Here is a 25,735-nt window from a genome sequence, read left to right as displayed (position 1 = left end):
CATGGTCATTTTAAGATTTAGCTTTTTAGAGTATTAGTTATGCTTAAATGACACTTGCGCCTAAATCTAAAGAATATGGATTTAAATCTCTCTTCAGGTATCTGAGCACAAAATCTATCCTGGTACTGAGGAAGTGCTACAGTATTGGAGGTTGAAGTTGCTACCCTTAGATAAAATATTAATTTGGACTCCCGTGAGATAGATGCAAAATATATCACAGCATCATTTTGAAGAAGAGTGGTATTGCGATATTGGAAGTAATAAGCACAGTAGTATTCCTGTGAAGCATCTAAGCTAGTATTTGTTAGTGACTGAAGTTTTCTGTACTGTGCATCCATCAGTGAGCACCTCTCCTGAACAAGAGAAAGTTCTTACCACACAGATTTCTGATTAAGAATTTGTGTTTCTTCTGGGATTTTATTGAAACCATATGCTGCTTAATGTGTTTTGTAGGGAATGGAGCATAACAACATCTGTCTTATATTAAATAACAGCATACTGTAGCCAGCCACCTTATGCCCCCCCTCCATGTTCTATTTCTGTAACTGTTGAGTTTTTATTTTCAGAAATTATACATTTTTGGCAAAGGTCAGTTTGATGATAATTAAGATCTCAAGTTCACGATGTGAAAAAGACCAGGTTCAGCTGATAATATTTCTGAGATGGAATTCAAAGTATGCTTCATAAAGTTCCACAGTGCGAATTCAAAGCTCCTGTTCTTCAACAATTACACCAGATCTGCAACCAGAAACCTGGAGTGAAACAACAGTTCTATTAACTTTCTTACCCCTTTTAATTCATTCAATTTGTTTGCACTCATTATTGTGAAATGGAATTAGGGATTCCACAGTGGCTCAGTGGTTAGCCTCACAATGCCAGGGACATGGGTTCGATTCCACCCTTGGGCGACTGTCTGTGTGGAGTTTGCACATTCTCCCCATGTCTGCGTGGGTTTCCTCCAGGTGCTCCGGTTTCCTCCCCCCATCCAAAGATGTGCAGGTTAGGTGGATTGACCATGCTAAACAGCCCAAAGTGTCCAGGTTTGTTGCAAGGTAGGTGGATTAACTAAGGGAAATGCAGGGTTACAGATATGGGGTCGGTGGGAAGCTCTTTGGAAGGTTGGTGTGGATGCAATGGGCCAAATGACCTGCTTCCACATTGTTGTGATTCTATGATATCATAAGAAGAACATAGGAACAGAATAGATCATCTCGTCCCTTGAAGCTGTTTTGTCAGTCACGGTGATTGTGACTCATCAGTGACAACCTCATATCCCTCAATACCTTTGTTTTACAGAAATTCATCAAAGTCAGATTTTAAATTAATATTGGTTAGCATCATTTGCCATTTACAGAAGAGAATATCAAATCTTTACCATAATTTGCATGGAAAAGTGTTTTGCAGTGTGACTCCTAAGAAGTCTGCTTCTGATTTTTAAACTGCCACCTCATCCTCATAGAGCTAGAGGGGTCTATCTACACTTCAATTCCCCTTAATGCTGACAAACTTCATTCAAATCATCACATTTTGGTTTTTCAAATTCTGGGGCAGAACCATAATTTAACACTTAGAGTTCAGGTATCAATCTGGTAAATCTATGTTGCATCCTCGCCAAGGCCAAAGTATTCTTTCCAATGTGTGGTGCTTAGAACTGCTCACAGTAGTGTAACACTGGTATAACCTGGAGTTGCTGGAGCATAACTTGTGCTCTCTTGTATTCTAGTTCTTTCGATACAAATGCTGGCATTTACTTAATCTTATTTGACATTATTTTCTCCATCTGTGTATCACATTTAAATAAAATAACTGCAGGAAACACAAGATCTATTTGAACTTCTACTGTGTCTAAGCTTTTATGATTTTGAAGATACTGTGTTTTATCCTTTTTGATTACCTCACATTTCCCAAATTGCAGTCTGCCATTTTGTTTAGGCAACTCACTTAATCTGTTGAGATATCTTGGTTAATACTTCCACATATACTGATTATGGTGTAAGATGTATCATTGTCAAACTTGTGAGCTAGAATCAACAATATATTCTGGGAGTCATAATGAATTATGCAAGAAAAGTGAAATTTCTTCCCATCAGTGGGCCAATCCATTTTGCAATCTTTAATTTGTATATGTCAAGACAACTGCAATATAGAGGTAGACATGGACATTGGATGATATGTGAAGTGCTTGAACTAACTCATGATTTTTTTTCTCATAGATTTAGGCTCTACCCGAAGTTGGGTTTGTTATTTAGAAATAACATGCTTAATATATATATTATGAGACTGATATATCTTTGACTATGTATTGATCAGGTACAATGACATTATGTCACTACTGTTTTACACCACAGCATGCATTATACTGCTTCCATGATGTGATCACATCCTGGGTATAACTCAAGTGGCAGTATAACTTTGGTGTGTTAACCACTGTATATTCCAAAATGTATCAGTTTCCTATGCTTGCCATGAAGCAAAATTACATTCATTATTGTATTTGAAAAGATTTTTTTCTAATCCTCGTTAAATTTTGCAATTAATGGAACAGAGATAGTAGGAGAAGTGACTGAGGAGGATTCTGGGAGAAGTTGGCTCGTTCACCATGACTGAGAAGGGGATCATAGAGGACCTAGTACTCAACAGGAAGAAGGGCATCCAACAGAGGGAAGTAGTGAGAAGCAACTAAAGAGGATTGTGGGAGAAGTCAGCTTACTCATCGTGACTGAAAAGTGGAGTACGGATGACCCGGTGCCAAAGACATAGTGAAATGATTGGATAAGGGAAAGGGAGAGTGAACAACCTGTGTGACCTGGGGAGGGATGGCTTGGAGGACTTGAAGGATCAGTTTCAGGTGTTAGGGAATAAACTGCAAGAAAGGACCTCCAGGGTAGTAATCACAAAAATATTATCTATGCCGCGAGCTTCATTATTAAGCAAAGGCAGATCTCGGAGATAAACGTTTGGCTTGAGGGATGATATAAAAGGGAGGAGTTTCTGGGAAATTGGGATCACTTTTGGGTAAAGAGAAAACTTTTCAGACATGATGGATTCACCTAAGCAGAAATGGAATTAATCTCCTGGTCGAGAGAGTAAATAAAGTAGTGGAGATAGATTTAAACTTCTAAGACACGGGGGTATGTTGAATAATGGGCCTAGTTTTGTAAGTACCACAAAAGACAGAGAGAGAAGATGGGGAATGGAGAAAAAGAATTAAGGAAAGGCTTGAATGTTGACAATGAACAAGGAAATTATTGTGTTCTAATGGGCAAGATCTTCTAGGAGAAAGTGAGGACTGCAGATGCTGGAGATCAGAGCTGAAAATGTGTTGCTGGAAAAGCGCAGCAGGTCGGGCAGCATCCAAGGAGCAGGAGAATCGACGTTTCGGGCATGAGCCCTTCTTCCTCATGCCCTAAACGTCGCTTCTCCTGCTCCTTGGATGCTGCCTGACCTGCTGCGCTTTTCCAGCAACACATTTTCAGTTCTAATGGGCAAGGAAGAGATAAAAGCAGGGTTAGATTATATGTATGTTAATGCACGGAGTATCTTGGACAAAATTGGGGAACTGGTAGCAGAAATTGCTACCGGGGAATATGTCGATAACATTGACAGAAACATGGCTCAAGCCAGAACAGTACTGAAGACATAACATCTTGTGTTATAAGTGTTTTATTAAAAACATGGTGGGTAAAACAGGATGAGGTATAACAGTCTTGTTCAAAGGTAGTGTCATTGGCCCTTGAACAAGCTGCAGTTCCTCAATTATAATCTATGTGGTTGAAGGTGAGAAACAGGAAAGGATAAGTGACTTTGTTGGGTAAACCTCCATATTGGGGAGGTAGTAGAAGAGAGCATTTGTAGGCAGGTTATGGAAATCTGCAGGACAAGTTAGGTTATGATAGCTAGTGATGTCAATTATCCTGGGGTAGACAGTGAAAAAAGTAACTATTGAGGTAAGGAGAGGGAGCAATGTGTGCAGGAGAATTTTCTGTAACAGTACATTTATAGTCCTACCAGGGAGGGGGGCTGTGCCAGATCTGGTCCTTGAAAATGAGACAGGCCAAATGGAGAGGATCAGAATGGGGGAGCATTTGGGAAACAGTGATCATAACATAATAAGGTTCAATATTAAGTTGGAAAAAGTTTAAAAAAAAATCAATGATTAAGATCCCAATAGAAAAAAGGCAAATTTGAGGGGTCTAAAAGTTGAACTGGAGCAGGTTAATCGCAAGCACATTTTGGTGGATAGAACAGTGGATGAAAAATGGGATAATTTCAAAAGCGAGATAACCAGAATGCAAGTTAGGTACACATGAAAAATAAATACAGAGTATCCAAAGCTAAAGTACCTTGGATAATTAAAGACATTAATGAGAAAAGAAGGAAGAAAAAGAAGACATTTTGGAATAATAATAATAGAAATCAGGAAGAGTATCTGAAATGGAAGAGGGAGGCTAAGGCTAGAATAAAGAAGACTAACAGGAACATGATGAAAGATTAGCAGGTGGCACTAAAACAAATGGTAAAATGTTTTTCAAGCGTATTAACAGGAAACGATTAGTGAAGGATAGAATTGGGCCAATAAGGAACAAGCAGGTTATGTTGCGCACTGAAGCAAAGGATCTGGTAGTGATACTAAGTAAGGATTTTGCTTCTGTGCTTATTAAAGTGGAAAATAGTGACAATGGCCTTGTTAAAAATGTTGAGCAACTGAGCAGTATAGTGTTAGAGAAAGGAGAGGTGCTAGAAAAACTGGCTGCACTCCAGGTAGAGAAATCGTCAGGCCCAGATGGGATGCATCCTGAGATTGCTGGGAGAGATAAGGGAACAAATTGTGAAGGTGTTGACAGAACTTCCCAGGCCTATCAGAATTAGTCCTGGGGGACCGAAGGATAGCAAACGTGGTGCATTTCTTTAAGAAATGGACAAAGGATAACCCCAGGAGACTACAAATGTGTCAGCTTGACATCAATAATGGAAAATACTGATGGTGGTCATAATACGGAGAAAAGGTAAACATACACTTAGAGAAAAAGAAGTCAATACTGGACAGCCAGCATGACTTGGTGAAGGGCAGGTCATGCCTGACAAATTTGATTGAGTTCTTTGTTGAGATGACACAAGCAGTGGGTGAGGGTGCATCAGTGGAAGTTGTCTAATTGGACAAAATGAAAGCATTTGATACAATTCGATATGGTAGGTTGGTTAACAAATTAGAAATTTTTGGGATTGATGGGCCATTGGAAGCCTGGATTAGAAGTTGGCTGAAAGATAGGAAACAGTGGGTAGATGTTGATGCGTGTTTCTCAAATTGGGGACCAGTTGAAAGTGGTGCTCTCCAGGATTCTGTGTTGGGACCCTTGATTTTCTGATTTATTCAAATCATTAGAGATGGATGTTGAGGGCAAGTTCTCTAAATTTGCATAAACTAGGGACACATTGTGAGGTTGAGTGATTTCAGAGGGACATTGACAAATTGGGCAAATTGGCAGACATCTGGGAATGAATGTCAATGCCAAGAAATGTGAGGTAATGCATTTTGATGGAAGAAACACACAGACCATACAGGCCTCAATGTTACCACTTTGCGAGGTGAACAGGAGCAGGGGCACCTCAGGGTTCACACACATGGTTCTCTGAGGTGACCAGACAAAGTGAAACAGTTGTTAAAAAGGCTTATAAGATCCTTAGATTTATAAATAGAAGTACAGAGTATAAAAGCAAGGAAGTAATGAGACATCTCTACAAATCAGTGGTCAGACCTCATTTGGAGTATTGTGTTCAGTTCTGAGCACCTTACTTAAGGAAGGATTTCAATGCAAATTTGAGAGAGTGCAAAGGACATTTACTAGAAATGATTCCAGGAAGGAGGGATTTAAGATACAAGGAAAGATTAGAGAAATTAGGCTTATTCTCCTTGGATTGAAAAATGTGGTGCTGGAAAAACACAGCAGGCCAGGCAGCATCCGATGAGCAGGAGAATTGACGTTTCAGGCATAAGCCCTTCCTCAGGAATGAGGCTGGTGTGCCAAGTGAGCTTAGATAAAAGGTAGGGGGGAGGGAATTTGGGGGAGGGACGCTGGGAATACGATAGGTGGAAGGAGGTGAGGGTGAGGATGATAGGCCGGAGAGGGGGTGGGGGCGGAGAGGTCGGGAAGAAGATTGAAGGTCAAGAGGGTGGTGCTGAATCCGGGGGTTGGGACTAAGATAAGGTGGGGGGAGGGGAAATGAGGAAGCTGGAGAGATTTGCATTCATCCCGTGTGGTTGGAGGGTTCCTAGGTGGAAGATGAGGCGCTTTTCCTCCAGGCGTCATGTGGCAGGGTCTGGCGATGGAGGAGGCCAAGGAAATGCATGTCATTGGTGGAGTGGGAGGGTGAGTTAAAGTGTTCAGCCACGGGGCGGGGGTGGGGGGGGGGGGGAGGGGGGGGTGGTTTCGGTTGGTTGGTGCGGGTGTCCCAGAGGTGTTCCCTGAAACGTTCTGCAAGTAAGCGGCCTGTCTCCCCAATGTAGAGGAGACCACATTGGGTGCAGTGGATACAGTAAATGATGTGTGTGGGGGTGCAGGTGAATTTGCGATGGATATGGGAGGGAAATATATCCCTGGTGGTGGGGTCTGTTTGGAGGTGGCGGGAATGACCCCACCACCAGGGATATATTTCCTTCCCCGCCCCTATCAGCATTCCGGAGAGACCACTCCCTTCGCGACTTCCTCATCAGGTCCACACCCCCCACCAATCCAACCTCCACTCCCGGCACCTTCCCCTACAACCGCAAGAAGTGCAAAACTTGCGCCCACACCTCCCCCCTCATTTCTCTCCAAGGCCCCAATGGATCCTTCCATATCTGTCGCAAATTCACCTACACCTCCACACACATCATTTACTGCACCTGATGTGGTCTCCAACCCAACTGCCCTGTGGCTGAACACTTTAACTCTCCCCTCCCACTCTGCCAAGGACATGCAGGTCCTTGGCCTCCTCCATCGCCATCACCCTCACCCTCACCCTCACCTTCACCTCCTTCCACCTATCGTATTCCCAGTGCCCCTCCCCAAATTCCCTCCACCCTACCCTTTTATCTCAGCCCACTTGGCACACCAGCCTCATTCCTGAAGAAGGGCTTATGCCCAAAAGGTCGATTCTCCTGCTCCTCGGATGCTGCCTGGCTTGCTGTGTTTTTCCAGCACCACATTTTTCAACTCTGGTCTCCAGCATCTGCAGTCCTCACTTTCTCCTTTATTCTCCTTGGAACAAGGAAAATTAAGAGGTGACCTTGTTGAATAATGAACAATTTTGACCAGATAAAGAAGGATATCCTGTTTAGATGACTTGGTGTGTCAGTAACTAGGGGACCTAATTTCAAGACTGCCAGTAAGAGAGCTAGGAGTGGTTGAGGAGAAAATTCTCTAGTCATAGTTGTTAAGATTTAGAACATTTTGTCTGGGAGAATGATGGAGGCAGATTCCATAGAAGGCTTCAAAAGAGAGTTGGATATATATTTGAAAGTGATGAGGTTAGAGGAGTAAGGAGAAATGGTTGGAGAATGGAACTAGCTGGGAGCTCTTTCAGGAGTTGGTACAGACACGAGGGTCAAATGTCTTCTTTCTGTTCTGTAAAATTCTACAATTTTATTTCTTAATAATAGATCTTCCAATATGTACTCAAGTTGCAAAGATGATTGTATAGAAATTTGAAAAGACAATGCTTTTATTGGAAACACAATCCCAAATCAATTTATTAATACTGATTATTCTGCAGAGATCCTCAGATTATTTTTCTTTCCACTCAAACCAACTAATTCCTCTTTTTGTTCCTGAGACAACGATTTAGGCTGAACCGGATAAATTTCATTTGAACAGGTTGCCTGATATGTTGACATTGCAGACCAGAACTCTGCTTTTTTAAAACATAATCCCATTTCCACATATTTCTGTGTTTTTGATAATGATGTTAAATTTCCCCACTGCAGCAGAGAAAGGTCTAAAATTAATTTTATTTTGGTTTTTGAAACATAATGTGGCCTGATCAAATACAAAGAGAAAGATGTTGTCTTCAGACTGAGCAATGAACAATAAGTCATCCATCTGAAGTTGTTAATTCGAGTGAGGCAAGAGAAAGGAGAAAATCCTTGACTTAATTGTTCCATTTTCAAGAGAGAAGCAACATCCAACGCAAAGAGCTGAGTGAACTCTTTCTTTGCTGTGGATTTCTGAGAGTTAATGATGATTTGAACTGAATTGACCAGAATGGGACTATGGCTTAGGCTACAGAAATGTTTGGAATGGTACAGTGTTTTATTATAACAAGTTTCAGTAATCTTGTTCTTGATCCAAGCCTATTTTTGATATATAATTTGCGTTGTCACAAGTCTACTATCACCATTGTTTATGATAAGCTTGCCAAATACAATCATTTGAGATATCCTCTTGAAAAACTATGCAAAAAATTGCCCAATTTTGCATGTTTTTTTATTTCACTGGTACGTGAATTTCTTTAATGCTGTGCCATACCAACAATTGTGATACCATCTAAAACAAACAAGTGTAATTAGATACTAGTGTCTGAAGGAAATTTCAGATATGCAGCTGTTCCACTTTGTGATTGAGTCGAATTCCCCAATGTTAATGTGCTGACTATAAATGGTGGAATTTTCCCTAGCATCAACATAATCATTAATCCCTGGAGCTATTTGTTTGACAAAAAAAAAATCAGAATTATTCAATTAAATTCATTCTTCCAGCACTGTATAATAAGTGAGTTGTGTTCCATTATGTAAATACATATAGAAAGGGCAAGCAGATTAACATATCAGGTCCATTAAGTATTTCTTCCTTGTTCGTTATTCTCATAATTTATTACAACACAGGGCATCCCTATTTGAAGATATCCAACACTTTTTTTTAAAAACAAGCACTTCTTTTTGTTAAGCAATTTACAAAAGCTGATTACTTACATCAACCCTTATTTTTGAAATTTCTTTTTAACATTTTAAAAAAATTAAGATGAATTATCATTTCTGCATCACTCCTTGGTGAGTAGACATAGCCCTGGTTTGAATGATTATCAATATGGCATTCTATGGGTATATCTTCTTTCCCAATTGGCAATTGTATAAGAGTTCCTTGAAATTACAATAAACACATCTTTTGCTTCCACTAGTGCAGCTGTGCTTTTGCTAAGGTACTTTTACTACTTCTTTTTGATTCCCAGGTTAATGAACATTTGTCAATTTTATCGCACTAAAAACATAATGAATCTTGCTGAAAATTAATATCTATTACAAGATTAGTACACGAGACTTCACTAAAAATGACCATTTGTTCTGCATCTGGAAATCCAAATGTCCACAGTTCTAAACTTAATTTTTTTTTCAAGTGTCATATTTGCCTTCAACACATCAAAAATTACATTTCGGCATGGTGCATAATTCTAATGCTTTTGTAAAAACATAATTTGTGTTTGAATTGTTCATAGCCACCAAGACTTCCCAATCAGAGGTTTCTGCTTCTGGTGGTTTTTTAACATCTGGATTGTACTACATTCTCAAAGCTTGTTAACTATGCCTTCTACCTTCCCCCTAACCCTTTCTTGATGGCTACTGTTTGACCCTGCTGCCAACCCTAAGTCTTAATAAGTTTCCATTTAGCAGTTCATTATTTATTTCTAGGGTCATGTTCACTCATAGACCTATTGCCTGAGCTTGCATTATGCTTTCTTAATTTCCAAGTTTTAAAATTCATATTCTTAACTTCCTGTGTGTTATCTTCCATATTCAATCAGCTTTCATATTTTCCAGTGGCCTTCCCTTCTGTATTTCCAAGAAGTCTTAGTCTTCCGTTCATTAGCTCTTTCTGGCAAATATTGACTTTAATGCCCACAAACTCAATGCAACATTTGGATATGAAAAGTATATGGTTCTCTTTACCTCCTGTGACTCCTTTAAATGTGAGATTTGGTATCCAGACCACGCAACCTTGAAGAATACCCAGCATTTTTTTTGCCATATCATTAATAATTAATCCTTACCATCTCTTCCAATAACTTTGCCCCTTCATTCTTTAAGTCTCACTCTCTTATAATAAAACATGCCTTCCTGTCAAAACTGGTATCCAGTGATATTGTCATCAACTAAGGATCGCTGAAGTTTTGCTGAGACTTCTATTTTAATGCAACCCTTTCTATTTGCATGTAGTAAATTCAAATGCTCTAGAAAAGTAAAGCTAATTGTAGTCCCTTCCTAAGCTGAAGACTGATCACTTACAACTGATTGAATTTTAGGATTTTGACTAAAATCTGATACAGACAATGTCTTCTGACAATATTCAGCAATTTTGCTTTGCATTTGGTAGTCCATGCTAGGGCAATTAATAATTTACAGATTGTTGATCTGCTAAAATTTAAATAACCATGTCACGTGGTACCGAATGGTTTCCTTCACACATCCCATTACTAAAACAGCTTTCAGTTACTGAATTCATAATAATTATTGTTCATATTTGCACAAATCTCGAAATAGAGTGTCAGCAAACTCACTGCATGATCGGTGAGAAATTTAACAACTGATTCAAGTTGGTCCCTAATCACTTTCCCATTGCCTTAGCCATAAATATTTGCTCATCTTTATTGTTTATTATTGTCAACTGACTAAAATCTGGTTACCAGACTACAAATGATTATTTTATTTATCCTACACCTTGAAATCCAAAGCCACTATATTGTGAAACAACTTGCTAAGGGCACATTTACTGTAGGTTCTAATTATGTCCTTTGCTATTTTTTACAAATTTTACATCTATCACTTATCTCTGCGAAAAGCTTATTGTATTCCCCATCCCTTATTCTTATTCGTTTTTACTGTTATTTTTAATCTTTAAAGATAGATGTGTAATTGCACATACACTTTAAATACAGTTCACTTCTGATTTTCCAAATTTCTGTTCTTTGATGTCAATAATGCTTCCTTAGTTTATTTAAGGAGATGTTATCATCTATTGAAAGGAATAAATAGTGTCCCTTTGTGTAAATGTAGAGCGAGTGCAGATGAACATATGGCTGCAGCGCTGGGATAGGATGGAGGGCATCAGATATGAGGATCATAGGGGCACCTTCTGGTGAAGGTGGGACCTGTACAAGAAGGACGGGTTGCACTGAACTGGAGGGGCACCAATAAGGTGAAAGTGGGTACTGCAGATGCTGGGGATTAGAGTCAAGATTAGAGAGGTGCTGGAAACACACAGCAGGTTAGGCAGCATCCGAGGAGCAGGAAAATTGATATTTCAGGCAAAAGGCCTTCATCAGGACCTCATTGGAAGGGCACCAATATCCTGGGTGGGAGGTTTGCAAGAGCTGTTGGGTTTAAACTAGATTGACAGGGGGTTGGGAACCTGAGCTATGGATCAGATGATGGAGTAGGTAGTGAACAGCCAAATACAGCGTGCAGAGAGTCTGCGAGGAGGGATAGGCACTTGATAGGGCAAAGGTACAGTCAATGTGATAGGTTGAAGTAAGTCCATTTTCAATGCAAAAATTATCAGGAATAAGGGTGACGAACTTAGGGCATGGATCAGTGCTTGGAACTATGATGTTGTGGCCATTACAGACACTTGGATATCACAGGGACAGGAATGGGTGTTGGATGCTCCAGAGTTTAGATGTTTCAAAATGAATAGAGGAGAGATGGAGGAGTGGCATTGCTAATCAGGGATACTATCACAGCTGCAGAAAGGGAGGTCATCGAGGAGGGTTTGTCTACAGAGTCAGTATGAATGTAAGTCAGAAACAGGAAAGGAACAGTCACTTTATTGGGAGTTTTCCACAGCCCCACCCAATAACAACAGAGACATGAAGGAGGAGATTGGGATTATAAAGTGCAAAAGTAACAGGGTTGTTGTCATGGATGACATTAACTTCCCTAATATCGATTTGAACCTCCTTAGTTCAAATAGTTTGGATAGAATAGTTTTTTGTCAGGTGTGTCCAGGAAGGATTCCTGACTCAATATGTAGATAGACTGACTAGAGGGCAGGCCATATTGGTTTTGGTGCTTGGTAACAAAGCATGCCAGGTGTCAGATCTCACAATGGGAGAGCATTTCAGTGATAGTGATCACAACTCCCTAACCTTTTACTATAGTCATGAAGAGGGATAGGAGCAGACGGTATGGAAATGTTCATAATTGGGGGAGGGGAAATTGCAATGCTATTAGCGGGAATTGGGGAGCCCAAATTGGGAACATTTGTTCTCAGTGAAATGCATGACAGAAATGTGAAGGTTGTTTAAGAAGTACTCGCTGATAGTACTGGACAGGTTTGTCCCACTAAGGCAAGGAAGGGATAGTAGGTTTTAAGAACCTTGGGTGACAAGGCATATGGAACATCTAGTCAAGAGGAAGGAAAAAGCTTACTTAAGGCTGAGGAGGCAATGATCAGAGAGGGCTTTAGAGGGTTACAAGATAGCAAGGATGGAACTGAATAAATCAACTTAGGAGAGCTTGAAGGGGGCATGGTTAGCTTTCGGGGGTAGGATTAAGGAAAATCCGAAGGTGTTCTACACTTATGTGAGCAACAAGGGGATGGCCAGAGTGAGGGTAGGGCCGATTAAGAATAGTGGAGGGTATTTGGGCCTAGAATCAGAGGAGGTAGAGGAGGTCCTTAATGAATATTTTGCTTCAGTATTCTCTACTGAGAGGGACCTTGACATTTCTGAGGACAGCGTGAAACAGACTGATATGCTCAAACATGTTGATGTTAGGAAGGAGAATGTCTTGAAAATTTTGAAGAATAGATAAATCCCCTGGGCCAGACAGGATTACCCTAGGTTACTACAGGAAGTGAGGGAAGAGATTGCTGCATCTTTGGCAATGATCTTTACATCCTCACCGTCCACTGGAGCAGTGCCAGATGATTGGAGGGTGGCAAATGATATTCCCTTGTGCAAGAAAGGGAATAAAGAAAATCCTGGGAATCAGAGACCAGTCAGTCTTATGTCCTGTGGGCAAAGTATAAGAGAGGGTTCTGAGAGACAGAATTTATGAATACTTAGAATACCATAGTTTGATTAGAAATAGTCAACATGGCTTTGTAAAGGGCAGGTCATGCCTCATAAGCCTTATTGAATTCTTTGAGGATGTGACAAAACACATTGAAGGTAGAGCAGTGAATGTCGTACACAAGGATTTTAGCAAGATATTTGATAAGTTTCCCCATGGTAGGCTCATTCAGAAAGTAAGGAGGCATGGCATACAGGAAAATCTGGTTGTTTGGATACAGAATTGACTGGCCCATAGAAGACAGAAGGTTGTGGTAGATGGAAAGTATTCAGCTTGGAGCTCGGAGACCAGTGGTGTTCCATAGGGATCAGTTCTGGGACCTCTGGTCTTTGTGATTTTTATAAGTGATTTGGATAAGCAAGTGGAAGGGTGTGTGTGTAAGTTTACCAATGACGCAGAGCTTGTTGGAATTATGGATAGTGTGGAGAACTGTTGTAGGTTTCAACAGCACATTGACAGGATGCAGAACTGGGCTGAGAAGTAGCAGATAGAGTTCAACCTTGAAAAGTGTGAAGTGATTCACTTTGGAAGATTGAATTTTATTGCAGAATACAGGGTTAAAGGCAGGATTCTTGGCAGTGTGCAGGAACAGAGTGATCTTGGGGTCCATGTCACCACGTTCATAGGTTTGTTAAGAAGACGTATGGTGTGTTTGTTTTCATTAGCAGGGGGATTGAGTTTAAGAGCCAGGAGGTTATGCTGCAGCTCTACAGAGCCCTGGTTAGACCATACATGGAATATTGTGTTCAGTTCTGGTTGCCTCATTATAGGAAAGATGTGGAAGCTTTAGAGAGGGTACAGAGGAGATTTACCAGGATGCTGCCTGGACTGGAGGGCACGTCTTATGAAGAAAGGTTGAGCGGACTGTGGCTTTTCTCTTTGGAGCAAAGAAGAATGAGAGGTGACTTGATAGAGGTGTACAAGATGATGAGAGACATAGATAGAGTGGATAGTCAGAAACCTTTTTCCATGATGGAAATGTCTATCACAAGGGGGCATAATTTTAAGGTAATTGATGGATGGTTTAGGGAAGTTATCAGAGGTAGGTTCTTTACACAGAGAGTGCTGGGTGCATGGAATTCACTGCCAGGAGTGGTAGTAGATTCAGATACATTAGAGACATTTAAGCAACTCTTGGATAGCCACATGAAAGTTAGTACAATGAAGGGTATGTAGATTAGTCTGATTTTAGAGTAGGATAAAAGACTGGCACCACATTGTGGACCGTAGGGCCTGTACTGTGCTGTACAGTTCTATATTCTTTGTTCTGAAGTGTGAATTCATGTAAATTGCAAGTTCACATATTTGAAAAATACAATAACTTTGTTATTTTCCATATCCAGTTTTATGCTTTCTTCATTGATAGCCTACTTAAAAAGCAACAGTATTTTACATGGATAATATATTGTCTTGACAACATTATTGATTCCAGTTATTTTACAAGGAATTATAAGTATTTTTAATGATTTTGGCATATTAACATTCTCAAATCTGGAATTAATGGAAATTTTAAATTCATTGGAATACTTACAATCTTTATTAGTCAGAGAGTCTAAGTAGCATTTTGGCTAGTATATTTCACACATGTAGATGTATACTGGTCAATACTGCTCAAATGCGAGATTCTTCCACTAATGTATTTATCACTGAAATGGAGCTTCTCATTACCAACACAATGACCTTTCTTTGATCTAGATCTCCATCTTCTCCCTATGAATCTTCCATTTCATGCTGAGCTTTAAATACTCTAGTATTCCCTTCAGGACTGATCATGTGTAATGTTAATTTGAATCACACCTGAAACATTGATTGACTACACTCAGTGCATTTCTGGAGTTCACCCTGTTATTGTAAATCCCAATTTCTCTTTAGGTCTTCTACTTTCAGCTGCAAATTCTATCGAGATGGTCTTGCCAGTCTGTTGACATTGTGCCTTTTCACCAGCCACCCTCTTCCTGTCACAAACATGGCTGGAAAGGAATGCTTCCCACGTTTTTTTGTTTGCTTATGAAGTTGTTCCAGCAGCTTGTCTTTACCTGCAACCTTAACTCCTCTCAAAGCTAAAAGTCTGTTCACACTCAAGACTTTGGCACAAGCTAATAATTTAAATGTCAGTTCAGAGTAGGGAAATTTCAAATGGAATTTCTCTGGCTTCCCTGTAATGTACTGAGTTCTGCTCTGTTTTCTTCCAAGGAACTACTTTTTAAATTTAGTCAAAATCTGACTATGCCTCATCAACAGTAAGGATATCACTTTTTTTGATAAATTTATCCATGTAATTGAATAGTCCAAGCTTTCTTCTACAATCCAATCATCAGACTCCAGTTTTGAAAAACAACCCTTGCTTCTTATCCTGCTCCAGTACAGTAGTGAAAATGCCATGACTGTCTTATTTCTTTTTCAGTGAAGAAGTGATCTAGCCACACATGTTTACTTCAATTTTCCATTGGTCATGAGGTTCACATTCAGAAAAAGGCGTGGGTATTTTGTATTTTGATTCAACTGTTCTCCTTTATTAATACTTTTACACCAGAAGTAAAATACTTTTACAGTAGGTCCAGGCACACACATTCCTACTGGAGTTCTATTTCAATCAACCACACGTCATAAAATTCAGCCACTTTTTGGCTGAGTTTTAATGCAACTAACCATTCAGTTCACAACACCTGTTTGTCTTCTTCCCTTTAATTCCGGCATATTTGGCATCTATTAATGGAATTAGATAAGAATACTGTGAAGGGTTCACTCCTCCTGATGCTGTCATGGACAGATACAGCTGCAATAGGTATATTGGTAAATACAAGGTCAGCAAAGATTTTCCGTCTTGTTTGTTTCTCCCATTTCCAGTTGTAGATTTAGTCTGACAACTAGCTCCTTTCAGACTTGGCTAGCATGTTTAGTAATGGTGCTACCAAGCCACTTTTCGGACAGACGCCAAAGTTCCAGCAACACATCCCGTAAACATAATAGAAAAGCTATGGTTTGTCCATTAAAATTTAAATTAAGTTTTTTAATGGTGTTGCAACTGGTGTTAATTACTATCAAACAGCCTCCCTAGCAAAGTAAGTTAACTTTTTAACAAGCTTGCATTTCTTTAGAATTTAAATAATGTTGGAATGAAAATATACTTTAAGTAACAGCAGACAATGCCAGAGAAACTCAGCAGGTTTGGCAGTCTTTGTGGAGAGAGAAAATCAGAGTTACTATTTTGAGTCTAAAGAGCTTTCTTCAGAACTTGCGGAGGACTGAGACCTAAGGGAGGGGTTCTGACAGAGAGGAAATATTCGTGTTAGGGTTTGGCGAAGGAGTCCATGGAGCAGGGATAGGGGACTACTGTCCAAAGAGGTGGGCCATAGAGGTGAAGGCAATATAAGAGTTCAATGTTATATTATGCCTGAGATTCATTGAAACTGTCCTCAGAATCGTCAAGGTTGCTCTCACTAGTGAATACTAAAGCATAGTATTCATTAAGGACCTCCTCTACCTCCTCCGACTCCAGGAGCAAATTCCCTCTACTATCCATGATCGGCCCTACCCTCACTTTGGCCATCTTCTTGTTCCTCATATAAGTGTAGAACACCTTCAAATTTTCCTTAATCTTACCCGCTAAAGCTTTTTCATGCCCCCTTCTAGCTCTCCTAAGTCCATCATTCAGTTCCTTCCTGGCTACCTTATAACCCTCTGGAGCCCTGACTGATCGTTGCCTCCTCAATCCTAAGTAAGCTTCCTTCTTCCACTTGGCTACATGTTCCACATTTCTTGTCAGCCCCTTCCTTCCCTCAGTGGGACAAACCTGTCCAGCACTCTCAGCAAGTGCTTCATGAACAACCTCCACATTTCTGACTTGCACTTCCCTGAGAACATCTCTTCCCAATTAAGGCACCCCAGTTCCTGCCTAATAGCATTGTAATTACCTCTCCCCCAATTAAATACTTTGTCAAACCATCTGCTCCCATCCCTCTCCATAAGTATAGTAGAGGTCAGGGATTGTGATCACTATCACTGAAATGCTCTCCCACCAAGAGATCTGACACATGGCATGGTTCATTGCCATGCACCAAATCCATGTCAATCTACGTATTGAGTCAGGAACCCTTCCTGGACACAACTGACAAAAACTGTTACATTCAAACTATTTGAAGTCAGGAAGTTCCAATCAGTATTAGGGAAGTTAAAGTCACCTATGACAACAATCCTGTTACTTCTACACATTTCCAAAATCTGCCTCCCAATCTGCTCCTCCATGTCTCTGTTGCTTTGGGGTGTCTGTAGAAAACTTCCAATAAAGTGACTGTTCCTTTCCTGTTTCTGACTTCCACTCATACTGACTCTGTAGACAAACCCTCCTCGATGACCTCCCTATCTGTGGCTGTGATACTATCCCTGATTAGCAATGGCACTCTCCCACCTGTTTTACTCTCTCCCCTATTCCTTTTGAAACATCTAAACCTTGGAACATTCCTGCTCCAGTGTTATCCAAGTCCGTAATGACCATAACAGCGTAGTTCCAAGTACTGATCCATGCTCTAAGTTCGTCACCCTTATTCCTGATATTTCTTGCATTAAAATAGACACACTTCAACCCATCACATTGACTGCACCTTTGCCCTATTAAGTGCCTATCCTTTCTTATATGACAATGTAAAAGTTCACAAAGTCTTAAAGTAAGTCTAGATCTCAGGAGCACGTCCTTTTTTGCTGATGACAAACGTCATTAAATTTGATTTCATTTTAGAATTGGAAATTAAGGAGCAGACATCTTCAGGATGGTAACACCATATAATTGCAACTTCTCAGCAAAATTCCCTTCTTAATTCATGAGTGGCCAGTTCATTTTAGGACTACATTTGTCTGTTTCCCTTTTATTATGTATGTAATTTCAGTAAATTCGGTGTGAAATTGGTTGAGTTACCCAGAATAGACAGTGAAAAATGAGAACTTCAAACAAACCACATTAATTGAAGAGAATAGAGGATTGTTAGGGTGAGGGGGTGTTTGGGGGAGATTCAAGGACGGATTATTTATTGGGGTGTTTTTAGCCCAAAGAAGAAGCATGAGTTGCTGCATCTGGTTCTGATCGGAAATTTTACAACAACAATCGAAAAGGTGGAATCAATAATACAGTGATCAATTACAGAATGGTCAATTTCAGTTGTATAAGAACAATGTATCCAGGGTAAGTTGGGAGCAAAGATTTCCAGTTCAAACTACAAAGGGACAATATCTTTAAAGAGAATCTGGTCCAGTGAAAGTAAAATCACATAAGGGAAAAGGTAGGCCAGTCAACATCTTTGAGTCAGTCCTTGAATGACAAAATAGACAGAAAAGGTGGATATGGTAAATGCCAAGTTGGAACTACAAGCGAATTCCAAGCTGAGTATCACAAGTTCAAAAGGGAAATGCAAAGAAAAGTGCAAGAGGCAAACAGGCTGGATGAGAAAAGAATAACACCTTACTGAAGAGGGAATTCAAATCTTCTTTAGATAGAAAAATAGTAAAAGGGTGAGAAGAGGGTTCTGTTCACATCCATGTCGGGGATTTACATAGTGATGTAAAGGACAGAGTCAAACTATGAAATGAATACTTAACATCTGCCATTATGAAGGAACAAGAGAATATCAAAGTCATATTGAAAGAGGAAGTGGTTGATTTACTGAACATGTATTAAAGTAAAGGTATTAGAAAAATTGGTTGCACTAAAAGCCAATGAGTCACCAGGATGAGATGGGATGCGTGTAAGAAAGTTGAGGGATGTAAGAGTGGAAAAGGCATGGAGAGATGTCAGTTGTTGTCTGTCTCTGTGTACAAAGCAACCTTGTGAAAAGTGTGGTGCTGGCGGCCCTCCAACTCAGCACTGCCCTCTTGAACTGTCCTACCTGTCCATATTCATTCCTATCTATCTGGTCCACCCTCTGCTCCAAACTACCACCATCAACCCCCCACCAGCATGCACCTCATACCTTCCAAGCTAACTCAATTACATAATAAAGTTCAAAGTTTGTGTGAAGATTTGTAGCTCGGGTGCTTGTTGTAGTGGTTCTGTTCGCCGAGCTGGAAGTTTTTGTTGCAAACGTTTCGTCCCCTGGCTAGGAGACATCATCAGTGCTCTGGAGCCTCCTGTGAAGTGCCAGAAGAAACATCAAAGAAGCGCTTCGCAGGAGGCTCCAGAGCACTGATGATGTCTCCTAGCCAGGGGACGAAACGTTTGCAACAAAAACTTCCAGCTCGGCGAACAGAACCACTACATAACTCCCCCAGTCCCACCCTCTCCTATTTTTCTCTCAGCCCCTGCCCCACCCCTCTCCCCCCAACATTCCTGACGAAGGGCTTTTGGATGTAAGTTTGCTCGCCATACCACCAGTGTTTCATCCGGAGGCTCACTGATGATGTTACCTTGTATGGTGATGAAACATCTGAAAACAAACCTTTCAGCTCAGCGAGCAAACTTACATCCAGAAACCAAACCTGAACTACAAATCTTCTCAAAACTCATTAACACCAAACAGCTTATGCCCGAACATCACCTCTCCTCCTCAGATGCTGCCTGACCTGCTGCACTTTGCCAGCACCACTTCTTTTTTTTTTACTCTGATCTCCAGCATCTGCCATCCTCACCTTCTCTTAACCTTGCAGAGATGTCAAGTTTGCATTGCAAAACAAAACTTTAATAATATTTTGACTTTGGGTTTGAGAGTTTTGTGAGTGTAGCCTTGAGATTCCCTTATGTGGGGAAAATTGTGAAAAAGACACCCCACTATTTTCCAGTATGCCAGGGAGTTATTATAGAAAATCTATATTTTCTTTAGACTGGTGCGTTTACATTATTCACTGGAAGTTTGAGGTAAATTTCAACATTCCTCAAATGCAAGGTATGAAATACCTTATGAGGGCAATGAACATGGGCACCAGCTCCCTCAAACCCAATGGAACAGCTCCCTCTGCTTTGCTCCAACAATCCACTTTTGCTTCAGCAAAAGAGAGCCAATGGGTATTGCAGCAACATCGACTTCTTCCTATTCTAGTATTGATTTTGCATTTTTGACAAGTATCATTCACTTGGATTGAATTATGGTCATTTTCTTAAGATCAAACAGGTTCTGGATTGTGAGTGCTTGCATTCAATTAACTTATACACAGAATTTCTGGTGAAACATATTTTAACATTGACCCAAATAGATTTTCGCTGACAATAACTTTGGACAAATAGAGGTGAGAATCCCTGAATCACTAAAAAGAGTTGTTGTCTCATCAGTTTGCACTGGATTTTAAGACCCTTAACTAGAATGAAATAACTTGGCAAGTTTAACAAGTATAAATCATTCCTTTTCAATGCATCCCTAATGGGATTGAAACAATGCCTTGTTTCATTACTTCTGCATCTCTTAAATATTTAGTATCTGTATCATTCATTGCAGTTTTATTTCCTGATCTTTGAATGTTCAATATTCTAGTGCTATTTACCAGAGCATCAATTACATAATAAAGTGAAAATTTAAATTTTTTTTATAGCAAATCTTATTCTTGCACAGTATTCTTGGTGGGGCAGTCTCTGATGCCATATTAATGGCAGAGCTAGTGGATGTGATCTATTTGGATTTTCAGAAAGTATTTGACAAGGTGCTGCACAGGAGGCTGCTAAATAAAATAAGAAACGATGGTGTTTGGGCAAGTTACTGGTTTGGATAAATGATTGGCTGACTGGCAGAAGGCAGACAGTGGGAATGAAGGGGTCTTTTTCAGAATGCTGGCTGGTGACTAGTGGAGTCCATGTTGGGACCACAGTTGATTATGGTATGCATTAGTGATCTAGATGAAGAAACTGGGGGCATTGTGGATACATTTGTAGATACCACATTATAGGTGGAGGGGCGGATAATGATGAGGAAGTGGGGAGGCAGCAGGAGGACCTGAGCAAACTAGGACAATGAGCAAAGAAGTGGCAGATGGGATATAATGTGGGCAATTGTGAGGTTATGCACTTTGGTTGGAAGAATAAAGGCATGGACTATTTTCTAAATGGGAATAGTCTTCAGGAACCTGAAACACAAGGGGACTTAGGAATCCTAGTTCAGGATTCTGTTAAAGTTAGCATGCAAGTTCAGTTGGCAGTTTGGAAGGCAAATGTTAGGATTCAGAGTGAAGAGACAAGGGGATTATGAGGTGAAAGCAGGAGTATTGGGCTGTGTGAAACATATCAGCCATGATCAAATGGTGGAGCTGACTTGATAGGCCTAGTCCTGCTCCTATGTCTTATGGCCTTGTGGTCTAATATATGAAACTAAATATTGTCTGTCACCGAAAATATGTACATCATCTAAATATTATCTTATTCCATTATCTTCATATGAATAGAAGCAATAGTTCTATTGTTTATCCAAGCTGAACAGGTATTACCTACAGTGTGGAAACAAGCCCTTTGGCTCAACAAGTTCACACTAACCCAAAACCCACCCAGACCCATTCCCCTACACATAACACTACAGGCAATTCAGCATGGCCAATTCACCTAATCTGCACATTTTTGGATTGTGGGAGGAAACCCACGCAGAGAATGTGCAAACTCCACACAGAGAGTTGCCTGAGGTGGGAATTGAACCCAGGTCTCTGGCACTGTGAGGTAGCAGTGCTAACTGCTGTGCCACCATGCCGCCCACTGTAGTTCCATTGATTTCAAGGTAAACAATATTTCCATGCTTGCTTATAAATTATCTTGTCTGGACAGAGAACCTCTCTTAGTATCTCATTGTTCTTCACTGATAAGATATCATTTTTAAATCACTGCTTCCGAAGTGCAATTTATTTGTGCTTTGTGGAGGGAATGAAATATTTCACATTTCACTGTCCATTTTGATTTTTTTTAAAAACCTGGTGGTTTTATACCCACTTCAAGTTGTCCACACAGAATACAAATGTATTCACCATTTGCTTCCAAAAATTTTTATTCCATTCTGCAATACATGTTGAGAAATGTAAGAAATCACTGAACTAATCACAATATGAATGTTGAATTTTTAGAATGGGGGTTATCAGTTGCAGCACAAAAATGACATTTCCACTTTGCCACTCACTCACTTGATAATCATTCTTCACGTGTCGGCATCTAAAACATGTTCTTAATATTTAGGTAGTGCAAAAGGAATGTGATATTTATGATTAGTCTTCCTTTTAAAGTATTACTGCATTATAATTTTTTCAGCTGGTTGAAGAAAAGAAAGAACGAACACAATTCTCGCTCCTGATCCTGTCATCAGAATGTTCTGAAGTTAGTTTACCCCAAGTGACTGTTAGTTTATAGACAAAGATCTAAGACAATTTTATATAATTTAGTTTCTAAATTCAGCAAATAAATGAATGGATAGATAATCTTTTATTCAGTGAAGAATGCTGCACTATGAATGATACTCATTCTTCTTTGACACATTACATGAGCTCTTTTGTGATCAACAAAAAGACAGAAACGTTGGCTCAATAAAAGAACCAAGAGCTATATCATGTGACAATTCACCAGTTTCCCTGTGCTACCCTACACTCTCACTCTGCCAGCTCATGGTAAGATCACCAAGACTTCATGATTTATTGATGCCAGACCCATGACCCCTCAATTTCTCCTGACAATGCACAAATCTCCAAGGTGCCCTGCATGGCAGCAGTTTGTGGAGCCAGAAGTCAATGGGGCAATTGTTGATTTTGGCATGCGAGGACTCTTTGAGTGACTGCAGGGACCTTGACACAGGAAGTGGAGAGATCAAAAACCAATAGAGAATACTCTTTTGAAGGTTTAACTGAAGTTCAGTGCTGAGGTGGTGGAGATGCAGGAATTTTCTTGTGTTCTATACCTCACCTCACACTGACAAAAGTGTCTAAGTTGGAAATGGTTCCAGATTTCAACTCTCACACCCTAAAAGGACCTGAATGGATCATGCCACTAAAGTTAATGGTCTACCCTCACTATTACAAACAACATCTCCACTCAACAGCTTTCTCCTACTTTATCCTTTGCTCACTCACTGGAGTGTCTCTCCTGCTCCTGCATTATCAGCAGCACTCAAGGATGTGGAGAATGTTTTTCTGTTTGCGGTTGGTGGATCTGTGGAATTCTTTGCCCACAGAGGGCTGTTGAGGCAGAGAGTTTTTTGGTCAGTAAGAGAATGAAAGGTAATGGGAAAAAGGCCGGAAAGTGGAGTTGAGGATTATTGGATCAGCCATTGAATGGTGGAGCAGGCTTGAGGGGCTGAATAGCGAAATCGACGTTTCGGGCAAAAGCCCTTCATCAGGAATAAAGGCAGTGAGCTGGAAGCGTGGAGAGATAAGCTAGAGGAGTGTGGGGGTGGGGAGAGAGTAGCATAGAGTACAATGGGTGAGTGGGGGAGGAGATGAAGGTGATAGGTCAGGGAGGAGAGGGTGGAGTGGATAGGTGGAAAAGGAGCTAGGCAGGTCGGACAAGTCCAGACAAGTCATGGGGACAGTGCTGAACTGGAAGTTTGAAACTAGGATGAGGTGGGGGAAGGTGAAATGAGGAAGCTGTTGAAGTCCACATTGATGCCCTGAGGTTAAAGTGTTCCGAGGCGGAAGATGAGGCGTTCTTCCTCCAGGCATCTGGTGGTGAGGGAGTGGCGGTGAAGGAGGCCCAGGACCTCCATGTCCTCGGCAGAGTGGGAGGGGGAGTTGAAATGTTGGGCCACGGGGCAGTGTGGTTGATTGATGCGGGTGTCTCGGAGATGTTCCCTAAAGCGCTCTGCTAGGAGGCGCCCAGTCTCCCCAATGTAGAGGAGACCGCATCGGGAGCAACGGATACAATACATGATATTAGTGGATGTGCAGGTAAAACTTTGATGGATGTGGAAGGCTCCTTTAGGACCTTGGATGGAGGTGAGGGAGGAGGTGTGGGCACAGATTTTACAGTTCCTGTGGTGGCAGGGGAAAGTGCCAGGATGGGAGGGTGGGCCGTAGGGGGGCATGGACCTGACCAGGTAGTCACGGAGGGAACGGTCTTTGCGGACCCCACCACCAGGGATATATTTCCCTCCCCACCCCTTTCCGCCTTCCAACCGTAACAAGGACAGAACGCCCCTGATGCTCACCTTCCACCCTACAAACCTTCGCATAAACCAAATCATCCGCCGACATTTCTGCCACCTCCAAAAAGACCCCACCACCAGGGATACATTTCTCTTCCAACCCCTCTCCGCCTTCCGCAAAGACCGTTCCCTCCGTGACTACCTGAAACAGGCCTTCAGTCCAACCCATCCAAGCTGACCAGATATCCCAACCCAATCTAGTCCCACCTGCCAGCAACCAGCCCAAATCCCTCCAAATCCTTCCTATTCATATACCCATCCAGATGACTTTTAAATGTTGCAATTGTACCAGCCTCCACCACTTCCTCTAGCAGCTCATTCCATACACGTACCATCCTCTGCGTGAAAAAGTTGCCCGTTATGTCTCTTTTATATCATTCCCCTCACACCCTAAATCTATGTCGTCTAGTTCTGGACTCTCCCACCCCAGGGAAGAGACTTTCCTATCGATGCCCCTCATGATCTTATAAACCTCTATAAGGTCAAACCTCAGTCTCCGTCGCTCCAGGGAAAACAGCCCCAGCTTGTTCAGTCTCTCCCTATCGTTTAAATCCTCCTGACAATCCTTATAAATCTTTTCTGAACCCTTTCAAGTTTCACAACATCCTTCCGATAGGAAGGAGACCAGAATTGCACGCAATATTCCAAAAGTGGCCTAACCAATGTCCTCCGATTTCCTCCACAGTCTGTGCAGGTTAGGAGAACTTGCCATGCTAAATTGTCCCATAGTGTTCAGGGATGTGCAGGTTAGATGCATTAGTCAGGAGTAAATGTAGAGTAATAGGTTAAGCGAATGCATCTGGGTGGGTTACTCTTAACATGAGGGCAAGAGAAACAAGCACTCTGGTGGTACATAGGTAGCATGGGAGATAAATTGTTTAAACACACATTTGCATTTGTAAATATTACTGTGACTTCAATGGTTATTTGTGCAATTTACCATTATTTTAACTGTATAACCTAGTTAGGTGGTGACCATGTCAGAGGTAAGCAGTCTCTCCATTCATTGCAGGGAGGATAAAAGTTAATTTACTGGTGAGGCATTGTTCAACTCCAAGAAGCATCCTGCATCACATCAGATTTCACACATCCTTCAAGGTATGCACTATGTACAGAAACAATTGGTCATATACTAAGAGTCTTTGAAATGTTCATAAACTAAAATACCAAAAAGAACCTCACATGTATCACCATCCTTATCAAAATATCAAAGGATAGAGCCATTCACAACATCTCTAAGAGAAGCTTGGTGCTACACCTGGAGCCAGTATCAGCTAGGAAAACACAACTATTGGAAGATCAAAACTATGGGCTAGACTGTAGGGTGCACAGTCCCCACACCCCTGGCTAAAAAATCAGAGGGAAGAACCTACCCCTAATCTTGACAGCCCCATACAGTACATTCACTGGGAGAAGGGGAATAACTTTAAGCAAGATCCCTGCAACTACTTTAGGAAGCAGGATTTTCTTAGAGCTCTGTAGTTTCACCAGCCTCAGTGGGAGCATTGCCAATTACTGCACCAACAAACAGTCCCATCATCATGAAGTCCCCAGCTAAGTCATTGAGGTGAGTAGTTACATTCAGCTGGCCAGGGGAGGACTACTCTTGGGGGTG

General features: G+C 41.0%; 1 protein-coding gene across 6 annotated transcripts in view; it reads left to right on the top strand.

Annotated features, from left to right (window-relative positions):
• The window catches only part of LOC132815678 (histone deacetylase 9-like), a 766,519-nt gene that overhangs the window by 55,148 nt on the left and 685,636 nt on the right, over positions 1 to 25,735 (top strand). Inside the window, exon 1 of one of the 6 annotated variants that reach the window (XM_060824721.1) lies at positions 25,164 to 25,218. The exons of the other annotated variants lie outside the window; for them this stretch is intronic. The gene's annotated coding sequence lies outside the window, so the exon portion shown is untranslated. Of the gene's footprint in view, positions 1 to 25,163; positions 25,219 to 25,735 lie in introns of those variants that run through there. 6 annotated transcript variants of the gene reach the window in all.

Source organism: Hemiscyllium ocellatum, chromosome 5 (genome assembly GCF_020745735.1).
Source record: "Hemiscyllium ocellatum isolate sHemOce1 chromosome 5, sHemOce1.pat.X.cur, whole genome shotgun sequence".
Taxonomy (NCBI): domain Eukaryota; kingdom Metazoa; phylum Chordata; class Chondrichthyes; order Orectolobiformes; family Hemiscylliidae; genus Hemiscyllium; species Hemiscyllium ocellatum.
The sequence above is the reverse complement of the archived record's forward strand: the minus strand, read 5'-3'. Positions and strand labels throughout refer to the sequence as shown.